Here is a 17,500-nt window from a genome sequence, read left to right as displayed (position 1 = left end):
CAAAGGCCTGAGCGGAGCCAACGCTCGCACCACCCCGGCAAGGGCAGGACGACGGGCCGGCGGGACAGCCCCCCACCGCCGCGGAGGGGGGCCGCGCCCGCAAGGCAACACCCACAGGAGGCGAGAGCGAGGGATGCCTGCCGTGTCAGAGGACCCCGCCGCCCCCGCCAGGCAGACGACAGGAGAAGCACGGCGAGGTCGGGCCGGATTCCGTACCCCTAATGCCTCCCACCACCAGCCCCACACATGCAGGGAGAGGAGAGACACGGGGCCCCCCCGCGGGTGGGGTGAGAAGAGCGGAGCCATTCACCATGAAGGTCCGTCCCTCGCCCACCGCGGAACGGTCGCAGCCCGGGAGAGCATGACGTCACCACATCGATCGGAACAAGACCCAGAGCGGAGCAACGGGACCTCACCAGCCTCACCAAACCACCGAGCCGACCACAGCCCGCGGTCGGCCAGCCCCGCTCTGAGGGAAGGGACGGCGGACAACCCCAAGGGAGCGGAGGACGCCTGACACGCACGGCACGGAGCCAACGGAGCGGGGTTGTCACGACCGCCCCAGGTGCCCGCAGCGGGGAGCGCACGCGCAGGCGGAAGGGAGCCCCCCACCCGCATCGGCCTCTCCCCACCACACCCGGGTGGGTCAGAGGAGACCCGGGCCCACCCAGGGCGGCACCGGGGAGCCGGGACACTCAGACGGATGCGTGAGAGGCAAGGCACACGGGCCCCAGCCGGCGGCTCAAGCCAGAGCAGGGCCGGCTAGCCAGGTCACCGCCAGACCAGATAAACCCCCACGCATCCAGAGGCCCGACCTCTCCAGCGACAAGTCGCCAGAGGACAGCGTGTCAGCAACAACCCGGTGGCCCAAAATTCAAACTCAGCGTGAAAGATATACCCACCCTGGGGGGCAGGGGGTCGAGTCACCGGCCACACCACCGACTCAGAAACGCACGACACGGACATCTGTCCCCAAAAAGGCCACCATCGCAGCCACACACGGAGCACCCAGGGCCGTCTCGTCGACCCCCAAGACCAGGGACGCCCTCCGGGCCACCGGTGCCACGCAGGGGCCGACCCGTGCCTCCAGAGCGAGACCCATTCGGCCGTCCCCTCACACGCGAGGGACACACGAGGGACCGAAGGCGCTCTCAGGGACCACTCTCCGACTACGAACGCGGACTTGGAAGAAAAGTATCACAGCAGAGGGACCGCAGCCGGGTACGGCACCCCGGGAGGACGGCGCAGGACGGCCACCGACTCCCCACGAGAACTTGGAAAAGAGATTCGGCGGGTGCCTCAGGCGGCCAGGGCCCGCACAGGCCCGCGACAGGGCCGGGGAGGGGCGTCCCCGGCCACCCGCGCCATGCCCGGAGGGTCCCCGCGGGTCGCGGGTCGGGCCTCGGGAGCTACGGCGTGCTGGTCGACCAGCCCCGGCAGCCCGCACACCTCGCTCGGGCCTGGAAACTCGGCGACAGCCTGCCCCTATATAGCCCTGCACGCCCGTGCTCTGACTCACAAGTGACTCGCCAGAGCTCTGGCGCCACAGGGACAGCCCCGCTGACAGCCGCAGGCTTTCCGGAGCTCTGCCTAGCTCACAGCAGGGACGCTCCCCTCGCTCAGCAGCTGCCACCGGAGCTCTGGAAGCCAGGAGAACCATATAAAAGCGGCCACCAGATGGAGCCCGAAAACCGGCGACATGTCACCATCCCAAACCTGTCACCGAGACACATCCGGATGGCAGGGCGGCCGGCGGACCGCAAAACCGAAACCGTGAGTCGAGAAAGTCTTCCCGAGGCCGAAAACACAGCCCCTCCACCCCAACCCCACAGAAACGCTCCTCCAAACGTGTATCTGCGTAGACCGAGACAGAGTCAAAAGACAAGCCCATGACGTGTGGGTGTTTGGAGATGCATCTCGGAGGGAGAAAGAACACACAGGACTCGGGCGCGAGTCGTTCAGGTGACAGAGAGACGCCGAATGAGGACACGTTCACAATCCACACGGGGTGGGGGATGGGAGGGAGGGAGGGAGGGAGGGAGGGAGGGAGGGAGGGGATAGAAAAAAGAGAGATGGAGGAAGGAGGGAGGGAAGAAAGCAAGCAGGGAGCGGGGAGGAAGGAGATGGAGAAAACAGACAGAATTTAAAAAATCTGGAGAAGGTATATGATGAAAGGTGGAAAATGAAGAAAGATGAAAAAGAGAAAGAATGAGGAAAGAGATGACGGAAAGAAGGGCGAAAGAGAGGAAAAAAGAAAGTATAAAAGACAAAGAAAGAAAGAAAGAATAAAGGAAAGGAACAGATAAAAGGACAGAAGGGAGGGAGGAAGGAGGGAAAGAAAAAGAAAGAAAGAAAGAAAGAAAGAAAGAAAGAAAGAAAGAAAGAAAGAAAGAAAGAAAGAAAGAAAGAAAGAAGAGGCTAATGCCTTTTTCAGCGTTCGCCCACCTGCATCAAGGTGAAAATTAAAAAAGAAGAAGAAGGGGAAGAAGAAGGAGGAGGAGGAGGAGGAGGAGGAGGAGGAGGAGGAGGAGGAGGAGGAGGAGGAGGAAAGAAAGAAAGGAAGGAAGGAAGAAAAAGACAGAAAATGGAGAAAATAAAATTCGGTACTAAACACTATCTGGCCTGGCGACACAGCAAGGCTCCGTCTAGAAAGAAAGACAGAGAGACAGAGAGACAGAGAGAAAGAAACAGCGAGAGAGAGAGAGAGAGAGAGAGAGAGAGAGAGAGAGAGAGAGAGAGAGAGAGAGAGAGAGAAAGAGAGACAAAGAAACGCAGAGGCCGGGCACGGTGGCTCATGCCTGTAATCCCAGCACTTTGGGAGGCCGAGGCGGGTGGATCACAAGGTCAGGAGTTCGAGACCAGCCTGGCCAAAATGTTGAAACCCCGTCTCTGCTAAAAAAACAAACATTAGCTGGGCGCGGTGGCACGCGCCTGTAATCCCAGCTACAAAAAAAAAAAAAAGGAAACACAGGAACAACGAAAGAAACACAGAACTGGGTGACAGAGTGAGACTCTGTCTCGAAAGAAAGAAAGAAAGAAAAAGAAAGAAAGAAAGAAAGAAAGAAAGAAAGAAAGAAAGAAAGACAGACAGACAGACAGACAGACAGACAGGAACAACGAAAGAAAGAAAGACAGGAACAACGAAAGAAACACAGAAACAACAAAAGAAACACAGAACTAGGCCGGGCGCGGTGGCTCACGCCTGTAATCCCAGCACTTTGGGAGGCCGAGGCGGGTGGATCACGAGGTCAAGAGATCGAGACCATCCTGGTCAACATGGTGAAACCCCGTCTACACTAAAAATACAAAAAATTAGCTGGGCATGGTGGCGCTTGCCTGTAATGCCAGCTACTCAGGAGGCTGAGGCAGGAGAATCGCCTGAACCCGGGAGGCGGAGGTTGCAGCGAGCCGAGATCGCGCCATTGCACTCCAGCCTGGGTGACAGAGTGAGACTCTGTCTCAAAAAAAAAAAAGGAGAAAAAAAAAAAAAAAAAAAGGAAACACAGGAACAACGAAAGAAACACAGAACTGGGTGACAGAGTGAGACTCTGTCTCGAAAGAAAGAAGAAGAAAGAAAGAAAGAAAGAAAGAAAGAAAGAAAGAAAGAAAGAAAGAAAGAAACAAACAAACAAACAAACACAGGAACAGCGAAAGAAACACAGAACCGAGTGACAGAGTGAGACTGTCTCGCAAAAAGAAAATAAAGGAAAGCAAACACAGAAACAACGAAAGAAACACAGAAAGAACGAAAGAACCAGAACTGGGTGAGAGAGTGGCACTCTGTCTCAAAAAAAAAAAAAGGGAAACACAGAAACAACGAAAGAAACACAGGAACAACAAAAGAAACACAGAAACCACGAAAGAAACACAGGAACAACGAAAGAAACACAGAAACCACGAAAGAAACACAGAACTGGGTGACAGAGTGAGACTCTGTCGCAAAAAAAGACAAAATACAAGGAAACACAGAAACCACGAAAGAAACAAAGAAAGAAAGAAAGAGCTGGAAAAGGAAATTAGGAAGACAGAAACAAAAGGAGAAAGGATAGAAAGATCTTTTCTTGTTTTTTTTTTTGTTTGTTTTTTTTGAGACGGAGTCTCGCTCTTGTTACCCAGGCTGGAGTGCAATGGCGCGATCTCGGCTCACTGCAACCTCCGCCTCCTGGGTTCAGGCAATTCTCCTGCCTCAGCCTCCTGAGTAGCTGGGATTACAGGCACGCGCCACCGTGCCCAGCTAATTTTTTTGTATTAGTAGAGACGGGGTTTCACCATGTTGACCAGGATGGTCTCGATCTCTCGACCTCGTGATCCACCCGCCTCGGCCTCCCAAAGTGCTGGGATTACAGGCTTGAGCCACCGCGCCCGGCCTATTTTCTTGTTTTTTAATCCTCTAAAAGCATAGTAAGGCCCAGGTAGGGGCTACGACACACCTTCCACCTTACTAATATGTTGGCCAGGAAAATAAAAATTTACACTTAACGTAACCGTTAAAAGTGACTATGAGCCGGACGCGGAGGCTCAAGCCTGTCATCCCAGCACTCTGGGGGGCTGAGGCGGGTGGACCACCTGAGGTCAGGCGTTCAAGACCAGGCTGGCCAACATGGTGAAACCCCGTCTCTACTAAAAACACAAAAAAACTTCTTTAATTTTAACGTATAAAGAAAAGGAAAAAGTTCTCCAGGCGTGGTGGCGCATGCCTGTAACCCCAGCCACTCAGAAGGCTGAGGCAGGAGAATTGCTTGAATCCGGGAGGCAGACGTTGCAGTGAGCAGAGATCACACCGCTGCATTCTAGCCTGGGCGACAGAGCGAGACTCTATCTTAAAAATGAAAAAAAAAAAATGACTATGAGGGCCCAGGCCAGGGTGGTTGAATTTACCTAAGGAGTGGGGGTGGGGGTGGAGTGGAGAGGATATGCCTGACTGGAACGAGAGAAACCGAGGGGAGCAAGCAGAAGGGGACAGAAAGAGGAAGGGGAAGGGACGGAGGCACAGTGGGTTATTCTAGAATGTTTTCAAGCCTGGGGTGGGGGTGGGCACGGAGGGCAACTCAGGAAACAAGCCGACTCCAGCAATGACACCTAATTCATTATTGCTGGCATCGCTGCCTTGAAAGGGGGGCACCGCATGTTTCTTCCTCCACACCCATTCGATGACTTCTGGGAAATGCCATTTACTTGCACGCTCTTGACATCTACCTGCTTTCACTACAACTGAGGAGAATCAGGAAAGTCCCCACTAACGGCAAGGCCTAAAGTGGAGCTGTCATCCATAAAACCCAGGCAGCAGAGTCCATATGGGTTAAAAAGACACGAAGAGGCCGGGCGCGGTGGCTCAAGCCTGTAATCCCAGCACTTTGGGAGGCCGAGGCGGGTGGATCACGAGGTCAAGAGATCGAGACCATCCTGGTCAACATGGTGAAACCCCGTCTCTACTAATACAAAAAATTAGCTGGGCACGGTGGCGCGTGACTGTAATCCCAGCTACTCAGGAGGCTGAGGCAGGAGAATTGCCTGAACCCAGGAGGCGGAGGTTGCGGTGAGCCGAGACAGCGCCATTGCGCTCCAGCCTGGGTATCAAGAGCGAAACTCCGTCTCAAAAAAAAAAAAAAAAAAAAAAAGACACGAAGAGAGAAAGGGAAACAACGGATCAAAGAGAAGAACAATCGGGCCCAGCCAGGGTCTCCAGGGGTCTTCTGGGCAACGAGGGAGTGAGGGGGACGGACGGACGGACGGACGGACCAAGGTGGGGGCGGGGCGGGGCGGGGGCGGGTGAGCTCGGGGCGTGGGCGGGGCGGCGGGTAGCGGAGAGAAGCCACAATCGCTCCTGACTGCGGGCGGGCGGCCAGAGCGTCCCGTATGCCGCCTAGACCTTCAAGAACCGTGACCGCTAGGTGACGCCCGAAGACAACATATGCAAGTGTCAGCCCGGCACCCTCCCAGGCATTATCCCCACAACTAACCGAGCGGAGCCCCTGCGGGGGAAGGAAGCACCATGACTCGGCAATACACACAGAAACACACGCACCTACGTACGCACGCACGCACGCACGCACACGCGCGCCGTATTCCACAGTATAGAAGGGTTTATACCGTGATCACGAGAGGGCCCGCACTATTTTCTTTTCTAGTGACAAAAGAAAAAGCAGGCCGGGGCCTAGCGGCCCACGCCCGTCACCCCTGCACTCTAGTAGGCAGAGGCAGAGGCAGAGGCAGATGCGGGCGGGTCGCCTGAGGTCAGGAGTTCCAAACCAGCCCGGTCCACGCGACGAAACCACCATCTCTAGGCCCTCGAAAGGCTGAGGCAGGAGAATCGCTGGAACTCGGGAGGTGGAGGTCGCACTGAGCCGAGATCTCACCACTGCACTTCAGCCTGGGCGACAGAGCAAGACTCCGGGGGCGGGGAAGGAAAAAAAAAAAGGAAAAAAAAATCGCTTCCCTCTTGAGGTGAATACGCACTGTTACACGTACACAGAGAGCTCGGAAGGTATACAGGCCCTGACATCCTCTGTAACTTTGAGTCGGTCTGGCGATATTTTCCAGGCCTTCCGTTTCCCCGTCAGCAGTCACAGAAATAAAAACTCCCTCCTTTCCCAATTCGTCTTCATGTCGTCATCAGGCCACAAGAATAAGCGAACACATTTTACACGACAAGGAGGAAAAGCACAACAAAGCGAAAGTCTCAGAGGTCTGTGGTACAGATTGAAGAGACTCTTTCAGAATCCACAGAAAGACACACACACGGAGAGATGGAAAGAAACAAATAAAGAAAAGAGAAAGAGAGTAAGGAAGATAAGGAACAGGCCGGGCGCGGTGGCTCACGCCTGTCATCCCAGCACTTTGGGAGGCCGAGGTGGGTGGATCACCTGAGCTCAGGAGTTCAAGACCAGCCTGGCCATCATGGTGAAACCCCATCTTTATAAAAAAATAAATAAATAAAAAATAAAAAAATAAAAAGGAAGATAAAGAACAAGAAATATAAAGAAAGAGAGGGCCGGGCGCGGTGGCTCACGCCCATAATCCCAGCACTTTGGTTTGGGAGGCCGAGGCGGGTGGATCACGAGGTCAAGAGATCGAGACCATCCTCGTCAACATGACGAAACCCCGTCTCGACTAAAAAATACAAAAATTACCTGGGCATGGTGGCGCAGCCTGTAGTCCCAGCTACTCGGGAGGCTGAGGCAGGAGAATTGCTTGAACCCAGGAGGCGGGGGCCGTGGTGAGCCGAGATCGCGCCATTGCACTCCAGCCTGGGTAACGAGAGCGAAACTCCGTCTCGAAGGAAAAAAAAAGAAAAAAGAAAAAAGAAAGAAAGAAAGAGACAGAGATGTAAAGGGAAGAAAGATGAAAAAGAAAATAGAAAGAGAAATAGCAGAAAGAAAAAGATAATGAGAAATCAGAGAAAGTAGGGAGGAAGAAAGAGAAAAAAGAAAAAGAATGAGAGAGAGAGGAGAGAGGGAGGGAGGGAGAGAGACAGAGAGAGAGCGGTGGGGGGGGAGAGCGAGAGCGAGAGCGAGAGCGAGAGCGAGAGCGAGAGCGAGAGCGAGAGCGAGAGCGAGAGAGAGAGAGAGAGAGAGAGAGAGAGGAGGAATGAAAGAAATAAAGAAGAGGACAGCGCACCATGGCTCACGCCTGTAACCCCAACACTTTGGGAGACTTACTTAGGTGGAAGAATCGCTCGAGCCCAGGAGTTTGAGACCAGCCCTGGCAACACAGCGAGTCCCCGTTTGTACTAAAAAATAAAAGCACTTAAAAAGTTAGCCGGGCATCGTGATGGCAGGCGCCTGTAGTTCTAGCTTTTTTGGAGCCCGAGGTGGGAGGATTGCTCGAGGTAGGGAAGCGGAGGCTGCCATGGGCCTTGGACAGACAAATGCACTGCAGCCTGTCGCCCGGGCCGGTCTCGAACTCCTCAGCTCTAGCGAAGTACCCGCCTCACCTCCGAACTTGCACCCACCATATTCATCGGTCCCGGAGGTGTCCGTGACAGATTTTAGTAGGGGAGCATTCGTTCCTAAAGACCAGAGCAGATAAACAGGACCAGCCGTTTGGGACATACACCGTTCTGAATCGCAGTGGAGGCTTTGTGGATTTCACAGCAAGACGCTGCTGCTATCTGCAGATAACCACCCTTCTTTCGAGGGACAGGGCTCTCTCAGGTAGCCTCTGGCTGTTAGGGTGGAAACCAAAGGCCCAACCATGGGGCCACAAAGTTACCATGTTAGCCGAGCCGCTCATAACACACCGGGCATAAGTGGGCGTGAACAGCACGCCTGTAATCCCAGCACTTTGGGAGGCTGAGCGTGCCAGGCCTGAATCTTTATTAATGTGTAACATCTATGAGGTCTCCAAGTCCAGAAATCAACTCGCCACTTCCGTACAGGATTCTGTATGGAGATCAAATCTGGGATTCCTAAAGTAAAGAATTGAGGCCTTGGGAATGGATTAGATTAGATTAGATCTACCTGAGCTTCTAGTAAAAAGAAAAAGAGGGAGAGGGAGGGGGAGAGAGAGAGAGACGGAGGGGGGGGGGAGAGAGAGAGAGAGAGAGAGAGAGAGAGAGAGAGAGAGAGAGAGAGAGAGAGAGAGAGAGAGAGAGAGAGAGAGGGAGACAGAGACGGGGGGGGGGGAGAGAGGGAGAGAAGAAAAAGAAGGAAAAGAAGAAGAAGAAGAAGCCCTCATGAATTTGTAGAAAACAAGACCTTATGACTTTTGCGTCCGTTGGCGACTCTAGGTAGTTTGCCGGGCCGGGTTCTGCGGCCTTGCTTCTGTTTACTTTTGCACTCCAGGCCACGATGCCCCAGTACCAGACCTGGGAGGAGTTCAGCCACGCTGCCTGCCTGCCGAGAGAGAAGCTTCACCTCGCTGACCCAGTGACGGCACGGCAGGGCACGGCACGGCACGTGTGGTTCTCAAACACAGGCATTCTTCTTCTTCCCCCCCCCCCCGCCCACGTACATATTTTATTATATACCAGCAAGGAACAACAAAAAGTTTCATCATGTAAACAAAAGAATATAATTTTTAGACATAATTGGAAGTTTCAAAATGTCCTTAAATCATTGTGATCTTCTCCAAAAGACACAGGTCTTAGAGTGTGGGCACAGGGCCATGAGTCAGATTTCTGGGTAGTCTCCCATGATAGCAATTTACGTTCTAGAGAAGTGGGTTTTGTGAACTCTGTCGGGGCAAATCTGTTAGGCCTCTTAAAGGAATGAAACCCTTTCACATCTCGGGGAAACAAATAAAAATATGTTGAAAGAAGGGATACTTCTAGGCTTAGATTTATTGTTGACAGTGATTTTAAAAATAAGCACTAAAAAACTGTTAAAAGATTCCTAGGTAAAGTTCTGGCTTTTACCAAAAATAAGAAAGGATACCTTCTGTAGCTCTACAGATGGTTTGGTGGAAAATAGAACGGGAAAAAGTGAGCCGACAAGAAAGCGAAATAGGAACGTCTAGGAAGGAGGCAAGAAAAGACGTAAGTCATAGCCCAAAAAAACCAAAACAAAACAAAAACGACATGGTCCTTTTCTAAGGCCAGGTGTTGGTGATATTCACCTATGTAAACTCAAGCCTAGAAGATCAGTACAGTCCTTATATATTCACTACTTAATAACATACGAGAAAAACACTTTTCATTTGATATATAAGAACTTTGTATGAACAGCTAGAAATATATATGTACATCGCAAATCCCAAATGAAACCCAACTTAATACAAAGTGAACTATAGGGATGACACAAAAATGGGTAGATATCAGAATTCAGCTAAGTTTACAGTTGTGCCTTATATCTTTTTTAAATTTTGCTTTTGAGACGGAGTCTTGCTCTGTTGCCCAGGCTGGAGCGCAGTGGTGCGATCTTGTCTCACTGCAACCTCTGCTTCCTGGGTTCAAGCGATTCTTGTGCCTCAGCCTCCCCAGTAGCTGGGATTACAGGAGTTGTGCCACCATGCCCGGCTAATCTTTGTATTTTAGTAGAGACGAGGTTTTGCCATGTTGGCCAGACCGGTCTCAAACTCCTAGGCTCAAGCAATCTCAAACTCCTAGGCTCAAGCAATCCACCCACCTCAGCCTCCCAAAGTGCTGGGATGACAGGCGTGAGCCACCGCGCCCAGCTGACAAATACATACAGGCATTCTGATGGGAACTGGTGTATGTATGAAAGTAACAGATGATCGAGTTTCTTTGGTGTCTAAAACAGAGCAAGCTCAAGATGTAAAGAAGATTGAGAAATTCCACAGTCAACTAATGCGACTGATGGTGGCCAAGGAATCCCGCAATGTTACCATGGAAACTAACTGAGTGAATGGTTTGAAACGAAGACTTTGTCATGTACTTAGGAAGTAAATATCTTTTGCAGTCGAGAAAGTGTTGGGACGGAAAATACTCTATGTCACCAAGTGGACTATTCAGAAGCTTAGAGGTCATTTTTTTGTAATTTTCTTTTGAATGTTTGGTTTAGAGGAGAGCTAGGAATGCGAATGTTTTCAGTCAGAAAGCCTGTATTTACTTTTGGAAACTGAACAAGCCATGCGTCTGTCTCGGGAACTTTGCAGATTACTTGATGTTAGGTAAAACGCATAATTGTTTCTTTGGCGGATTCGTATCAGTAACTTGAAAATGGGATATTAAGAAGAGCCAATGCTTCGTTAAATTTAGTTCGTCTGCCTTTAAAAGAACATGAAATGTGACCATTTTGTTGGATGGATCGGGGTATTTCTTTTGGAGCATAAAATGTATGCTGTCGATGACCAATAAATATAGAATATGGTAATCGGAATTACCTCCGGACCACAGTATGCATTGTTACGAACACCGTGCACCTGATTATGTATAGTAGTGTAGCCTCAATTATCTCTACAAGTCATTGACTAACCAGTATGCTTTGCCTTCTTTCCAGATTTAAACTACCTGTTATTATAGGGGACCGGTAGCATCAGCTTGTGGAGCAGTGGCTTTGAATCTAGTTTTCAGTGATCAGAAGCAGCAGTTATTTGAGTGCGTGAATGGAATGATGATCAGTATAAATGTACCGAAACCACCATGTTACAGAAATTTTTTCCTTCCTTCTTTCTTTCTTTCTTTCTTTCTTTCTTTCTTTCTTTCTTTCTTTCTTTCTTTCTTTCTTTCTTTCTTTCTTTCTTTCTTTTTTCTTTTTCTTTTTTTTTTTTTGAGACAGAGTTTCGCTCTTGTTACCTAGGCTGGAGTGCAATGGCACGATCTCGGCTCACCGCAACCTCCGCCTCCCGGGTTCAAGCAATTCTCCTGCCTCAGCCTCCAGAGTAGCTGGGACTACAGGCGCGCGCCACCACGCCCAGCTAATTTTTGTATTTTTAGTAGAGATGGGGTTTCACCATGTTGACCAGGATGGTCTGGTCCGGATCTCTCGACCTCATGATCCACCCGCCTCGGCCTCCCAAAATGATGGGATTATAGGCGTGAGCCACCACGCCCGGCCTACAGAAATTTTTACTACGTATTTTTCATCTGTAGTTTCTCAGAAGGGCTATAGATGATTCGAACTGTCAAATCCTCGCATGCTTCTGTGACACCCCTGTCCGTCTTCTCCCTTTCTTTAACCAAAGCGTTAGGTGAGACTGTCACAACCGTTATGTTTTCCATTAAACCGGAAGTGTGATATTATTTGACACTTATGCTTGTATCCTAAATTTCACCAACCAAACGTCATGTTCACATGTTGATTCCTCGGGAATGAAATGAAGGTACTATATACCTTGAAATATATTTTGTAGAAACTTGTCATGTTGAGCAACATCTTAGCATGGTAAGTAAGTTCCCTTAGCTATATAAACTTGTGCATGTTTCAGAGAGATCAGTAAATAAAATACTACAAAAAAGAAGGAGAAGGAGAAGAAGAAAGGAGTAGAAAAGAAGAAGAAGAAGAAGAAGAAGAAGAAGAAGAAGAAGAAGAAGAAGAAGAAAGAAGGAGAAGAAAAAGAAAAAGAAGAATAAGAAGAAGCAGAAGCAGAAGACCTTATTGTTGTACCCGAGCGAGTCAAAGAATGCAGCACACTCTGAGATTGAATTATGAGTCCTTTATTATGCCAGCGACCGAGAGGTGGCTGACGCACAAAATTCTCTCGGCCGGCCCCTAAGAAAATGTTAGGTGGTCTTTTATACCCTAGTTTTAAAAGGGAGGGGGAACGTAGCTGAAGCAAATTTTTCACAAAAGCAGAGTAAGCAAAAAGTTAAAAGTTAACCTAGTACATGAGAAATAAAACAGTGCCAGGTGCGAGGGGTACAGTTGTCACAAAAGACATACAACTTACATAGGTAACGGGGGCTCTGGGCACTGGACAGCAGCTGCCTGCATTCCCAGGCTCTGTTGGTACCACTTAAGTCGGCCTCTTATCAACAAATGCATTCCTGGGGGTGCCCAGTGTCAGCCCGCCCCAGCTGCTACGTACTCTGGTTCCGTACTGAATGGTGGGAAAACAACTAAAATGTAGAAGCTAAGATGGAGTCTGTCCAGCTCAGGAAGCTAACATAAAGCCTGAACAGCTTTTAGTCTGAGAAGGAGAGAGTTAGTTTTAACTGGCAAAAAGCAGGTTATCACACTATGAAGTACAGTTTACATTAACCCGCTGTCACCATACGTCGAGAAATCCACAAAAGCGCTAGTGAACAACAGGAGAAAAACAGCAGCTAACACGTCCTGGGGAAAAGATACGCCTTCCTAGAATTCCGTGCCAAGGCATCGCCTCCGGTAATCTTAAGGGAGCAAAGTATTACTTTTTAGACAGCGTTTCTATTTTGGGCAAATACTACTACGGCCCAGAGTGGCGCCATGATGCCCTTCCCGTTTTGCAAATTTGCTGGTCCAAGGAAGGAGAAAATAAGACATCATGATAAAAGGTGATTGAGACCCAGCCAAGATGAAGCTTTCCCAGGGAGGGAGGGAAGGAGGGAGGGAGGGAGGGAGGGAGGGAGGGAGGGAGGGAGGGAGGGGGGCCTGAGGCGTGAAGGGGTGAAAAAACGCCACCACTACAGTCCAGTCCGCCCACCCGCTTGCCCACGGGGGCCAAAGGCTGTGCCATCGCCCCCCGCTGCCTCTGGGGAAGTGGGACCGTGCCCCAGCCCCAGCCCCCATCTTCAAAAACAGTGGCCACCGAGTGAGGTGAGGCCTGGCGATCACCCATGCAAATGTCAACCGGCAAAGGGTGGGCGGAGGGGAGAGAAGATGGAGGCCCACCCGCCTGGCTCCAGAACGTTTCCACGCAGGGTGGCGGGAGGTGCGGTGTCGGGGGGAACCCACCTCACAAACTCACGGAATTGGAGTAAAGGGGCGGGGGGGAGGGGCTTAAAAAAAATAAACCAACTCCTCATAAAGCCCAAGGAGAAGAGTCTATGCATGCGCATGAAAGACACCAACAAACAAAGAAACACAAAGTACTGATAAAAGAACCATAGGGCCCCCACCAGGGTGGAGGTTCCCAAGGCAACGAGGGAGAGAGGGAGGGGCCTCCAGATGGGAGGAAGAGAAACCGGTTGCCCCAGGCTCTGTGAAGTCGTCAGGCAGACCTCCCTCCGCGCCACCTCGATTTTCCATTACAGTGGCCGCTAGGTGATGCCCGAAGACATTTATATAAAAGTGTCAGTGTTTTTATGCTTCACTAAATGATAAGGCCTATGTTCAAACATCATCATCTGCCTCACTCATTATTTCTCTTTCTCAGTGCCTGAACACACCCAATAGCAAGCACCAGGTAGAGGCTAAGACCCACAAAAATGGAAGCATCCTTCAAGTTGATAGGACATTTAACCATACTAAGCCCACTGTCAAAAACAATGTAAATTATACTCCTCCTGCAAAAGGCCAACTTATATGGCAAATATGTAAAAACCCTGGCATACAGGAAAAAATGAATACATGACAGTCTAATACATTATCCCGCTTTGTAGATAGACTTATCATTCCACTAAGTATTAACTATAGTTCCAAGCACTGAATCTGCTTAATAACCAAAATGTAAAGACCTTACCTTGTGGTTTGTAATGTCTCATTAACAGAAATGTGAACTTTGATAACAGTTTAACTAAAATATTTCTTTATTTCAAGCTATCAGATGACATTGACATATTTGCATTTTCTATCTGTGTATACGTAATGACTTTCTTCAAGGCTTCAAGATCAGGATTGTCTTATGCCTTTGCATCACGGACCTAAGAGACCCCAATTATTTGAAGATGGGATGGGGACAAAATGTGGGTCCCCGTAGTCCCTACTCTGTGCAGCATCCATTAGATGACCACCGTACATATCACCAAAGTAATGACAGTAAGTCCTAAATCCAAAGTGCAACTTTAATACTGCAATTCCAAAAAAAATAAAGCTGTATACAACTCTTGGAATAACTCACCCAAATAAATAGCTTTATAACAGACAGACAGACAGACAGACAGACACACACACACACACACACACACACACACACACACACACACACACACACACAAAAGACCTAGCTAGATGCTTGCAGATGTCAGCACGGAAAAGAAGGGAATCTTGGATCGCTCTGGGTCGGGGTGGAGGTTGGTGGGGGGAGCGGCTCAGGCACGCCGCATCACCAGCCTCTCCCCGATCCCTCTCGGGCCAGGTCGTTTCTGGGCCCACCCAGGGAATCCTCTCAGGTGGTGCCCACCTGCAACTAGTCGACCAGAGCCCCCAGGGGACACAGCCTAGGCACCCGCCCATGGGTTCATATGGAACTTCAATTCCCCTAGACAACAGGAAGAGGAGACCAGGGGCGGGGGCGTGTGGACGGAGGGAGGCTAGGGGTGGAGATGGGACCCATCTAAGATGGAAGTCCAGTCCATAGCGTTTCCGAGTGGGCGCCAGACCCACCACCTCAGAGTGGCAATACCTGTCACAGGGAAACGAAGGTCCGTGAAATCCACGCTCCCGGAGACAGCGTGGATTTCACGGGGAGAAGAAGACAGCTTGCAGCACGCTACCTCCTGTCCCGGGGTCAAGTTTTCACTCCCAAATTTCGCATTTCTTCCCCCCCTCAACAAAGTTCCGCTCTCGTTGCCCAGGCTGGAGAGCAGTGGCACGATCTCGGCTCGCCGAAACCTCCGCCTCCCGGGTTCCAGCGATTCTCCTGCCTCAGCCTCCCGAGTGGCTTGGGATGACAGGCACGTACCTGTATAATCTCAGCAACTCGGGAGGCTGAGGCAGGGGAATCGCTGGAACCCGGGAGGTGGAGGTTGCAGTGAGCCCAGGCTGTAGCGTAGCGTGGTGCAATCTCAGTCGACCGCCACCTCCGCCTCTCGGGTTCAAGCGATTCTTCTGCCTCAGCGTCCCGAGTAGCCGAGACTACAGGCGCACGCCACCACGGCCAGCTAATTTTTGTATTTTTAGTAGAGACGGGGTTTCACCACGTCGGCCGGGATGGTCTCGATCTCTCAAGCCCGTGATCTGCCCGTTCCATCCATGCTCACGCCTGTCATCGCAGCAGTCTGAAAGGCCGACGTGGGAGGATGGCCGGAGCGCCAAAGTTTGAGATCATCTCGAGCCGTCAGTCGACACCACCTCCGCCTGTATAAATTGATCATCATCATCATCATCAGCAGCAGCAGCAGCAGCAGCAGCAGCAGCAGCAGCAGCAGCATCGTCAAAATTTAAAAAGGAATATATGTGTCCAGAGTGCGGGCCACAAAGCGAGACCACGTGCCGATGTCTTGGTCCAAAGCGTTGAGGCTGGAGTGACCCTGGGCTACAGAGCGAGACCCTGCCTTTAAAGAGAGACAGACGGGGGCGAGGGGGGGTGGCCGATGTGGGGAAGGGGGGGGGGGGGAGAGAGAGAGAGAGAGAGAGAGAGAGAGAGAGAGAGAGAGAGAGAGAGAGGGGGGGGGGGGGGAGAGAGAGAGAGAGAGAGAGAGAGATGCGAGCCTGCCTCGATGGAAAGAAAAATGTGAGCCTTCCCCCAAATAAATAAAATAAACTAACTAATTAAATAAATGCATGCATGCACGCACGCATGCGTGCGAGGGAGCCTGCCTCTAAATAAATCGATTGATAGATAAATAAACAAATAGCCGGGCACAGTGGCTCAGGCCTGTAATCCCCCAGCGCTTTGGGAGGCTGAGGCGGGTGGATCACCTGAGGTCAGAACATCGAGACCAGCCTGGCCAACATGGTGAAACCCTGTCTCTATTTAAAAGTAAATAAATAAATTAAAAAAAAATGAATGAATGAATGAATGAATGAATAAATAATAAAAGCGAGCCTGCCTCTATATAATTAGATAAATAAACGCAAGCCTGCCCCCAAATAAGTGAGTGAATGAATGAATGAATGAATGCCTGTAGAGAAATACTCGAGACCCCGCCTCTAACTAAATTAACGAACGGACGAAGACATGACAAACGTAAGAATGACATGGAAGAGTTAAGAAGCCATAAGAAGAGCCAGGTGCGGTGGCTCACACCTGTGGATTCCCAGCACTTTGGGAGGCCGAGGCGGGCGGATCATGAGGTCAAGAGATCGAGACCATCCCGGCCCTGGTGAAACGCCATCTCTACAAAAAATACAAAAGTTAGCCGGGCGTGGTGGCACACGCCTGTGGTCCCAGCTACTCGGGAGCCTGAGGCAGAAGAATCGCTTGACTCCAGGAGGTGGAGGTTGCGGTGAGCCGAGACCACGCCAGTGCACTCCAGCCTGGCAAGAGAGCAAGAGTCCGTCTCAAAAAAAAAAAAAAAAAAAAAGGAAAAAAAAAAAGAAACCGTAAGAAGAAACAACCAAGAGGATGTGAGCGAAGAGTGGTAATTAAAATAAGTATCAAAGTTAATGTAAAGAAATATTTACACACACACAGACGTGGAACAATTAATTAATTTTTTTTTTTCTCAAAGGATGGGGTTTCACCCTGAGGGCCAGGCTGGTCTTGAACTCCTGACGTCTGGTGATCCACCCACCTCGGCCTCCCAAAGTGCTAGGATTACAGGCGTGAGCTATCGCGCCCGGCCATTCATTTCATACATAATATATGATTATCTGCATATATATTACTGCATGTTATGTATAATTTATGAATCTCCCTCCCTCCCTCCCTCCCTCCCTCCCTCCCTCCCTCCCTCCCTCCCTCCCTCAATAAATCCATAAGTCCATTAAACAAGGAAACCAAGAAAGGATCAATGTAACACATAGAAGTGAAAAGAAACGGTAAGAATAAACAGGCAAATAAGAGGACGGGAAGAAAGGCAAAAGGTAACCAAGGTCACAATGAACTGTTTCCTGTCTGCCCCTCCCCCCATGAACTGTTTTGTCTCAGCCCCCTCCGCCGCCCTCACCCACACCCACACCCACACCCACACCCACACCCACACCCACACCCACACCCACACCCACACCCACACCCACACCGGAAGTGCAAGTGTGAGATCTACCTCCCGGGCTTATGAGAACCCTGTAGTCTCAGGTACTTGGAGGCGGGGATCACGTTGAGTCCAGGGAGGGGCGGTCGACGCTGTCATGAGCCG

At 50.6% G+C, this 17,500-nt stretch overlaps 1 long non-coding RNA gene across 5 annotated transcripts in view; it reads right to left on the bottom strand.

Moving 5' to 3' along the window:
• Positions 1–17,500, bottom strand: part of LOC135273211 (uncharacterized) — a 110,302-nt gene that overhangs the window by 44,465 nt on the left and 48,337 nt on the right. For 3 of the 5 annotated variants that reach the window (XR_010341021.1, XR_010341019.1, XR_010341022.1), the window contains one exon: positions 17,408–17,500. This exon is cut by the window's right edge and continues 78 nt beyond it. This is a non-coding gene — a long non-coding RNA (uncharacterized LOC135273211). Of the gene's footprint in view, positions 1–5,960; positions 6,044–14,309; positions 15,558–17,407 lie in introns of those variants that run through there. The other 2 variants (XR_010341020.1, XR_010341024.1) reach the window with 2 other exon arrangements.

The sequence above is a fragment of the Aotus nancymaae genome, unplaced genomic scaffold (genome assembly GCF_030222135.1).
Source record: "Aotus nancymaae isolate 86718 unplaced genomic scaffold, 86718_ANA_hifiasm-v0.15.2.pri h1tg000466l, whole genome shotgun sequence".
Lineage (NCBI taxonomy): Eukaryota > Metazoa > Chordata > Mammalia > Primates > Aotidae > Aotus > Aotus nancymaae.
The sequence above is the reverse complement of the archived record's forward strand: the minus strand, read 5'-3'. Positions and strand labels throughout refer to the sequence as shown.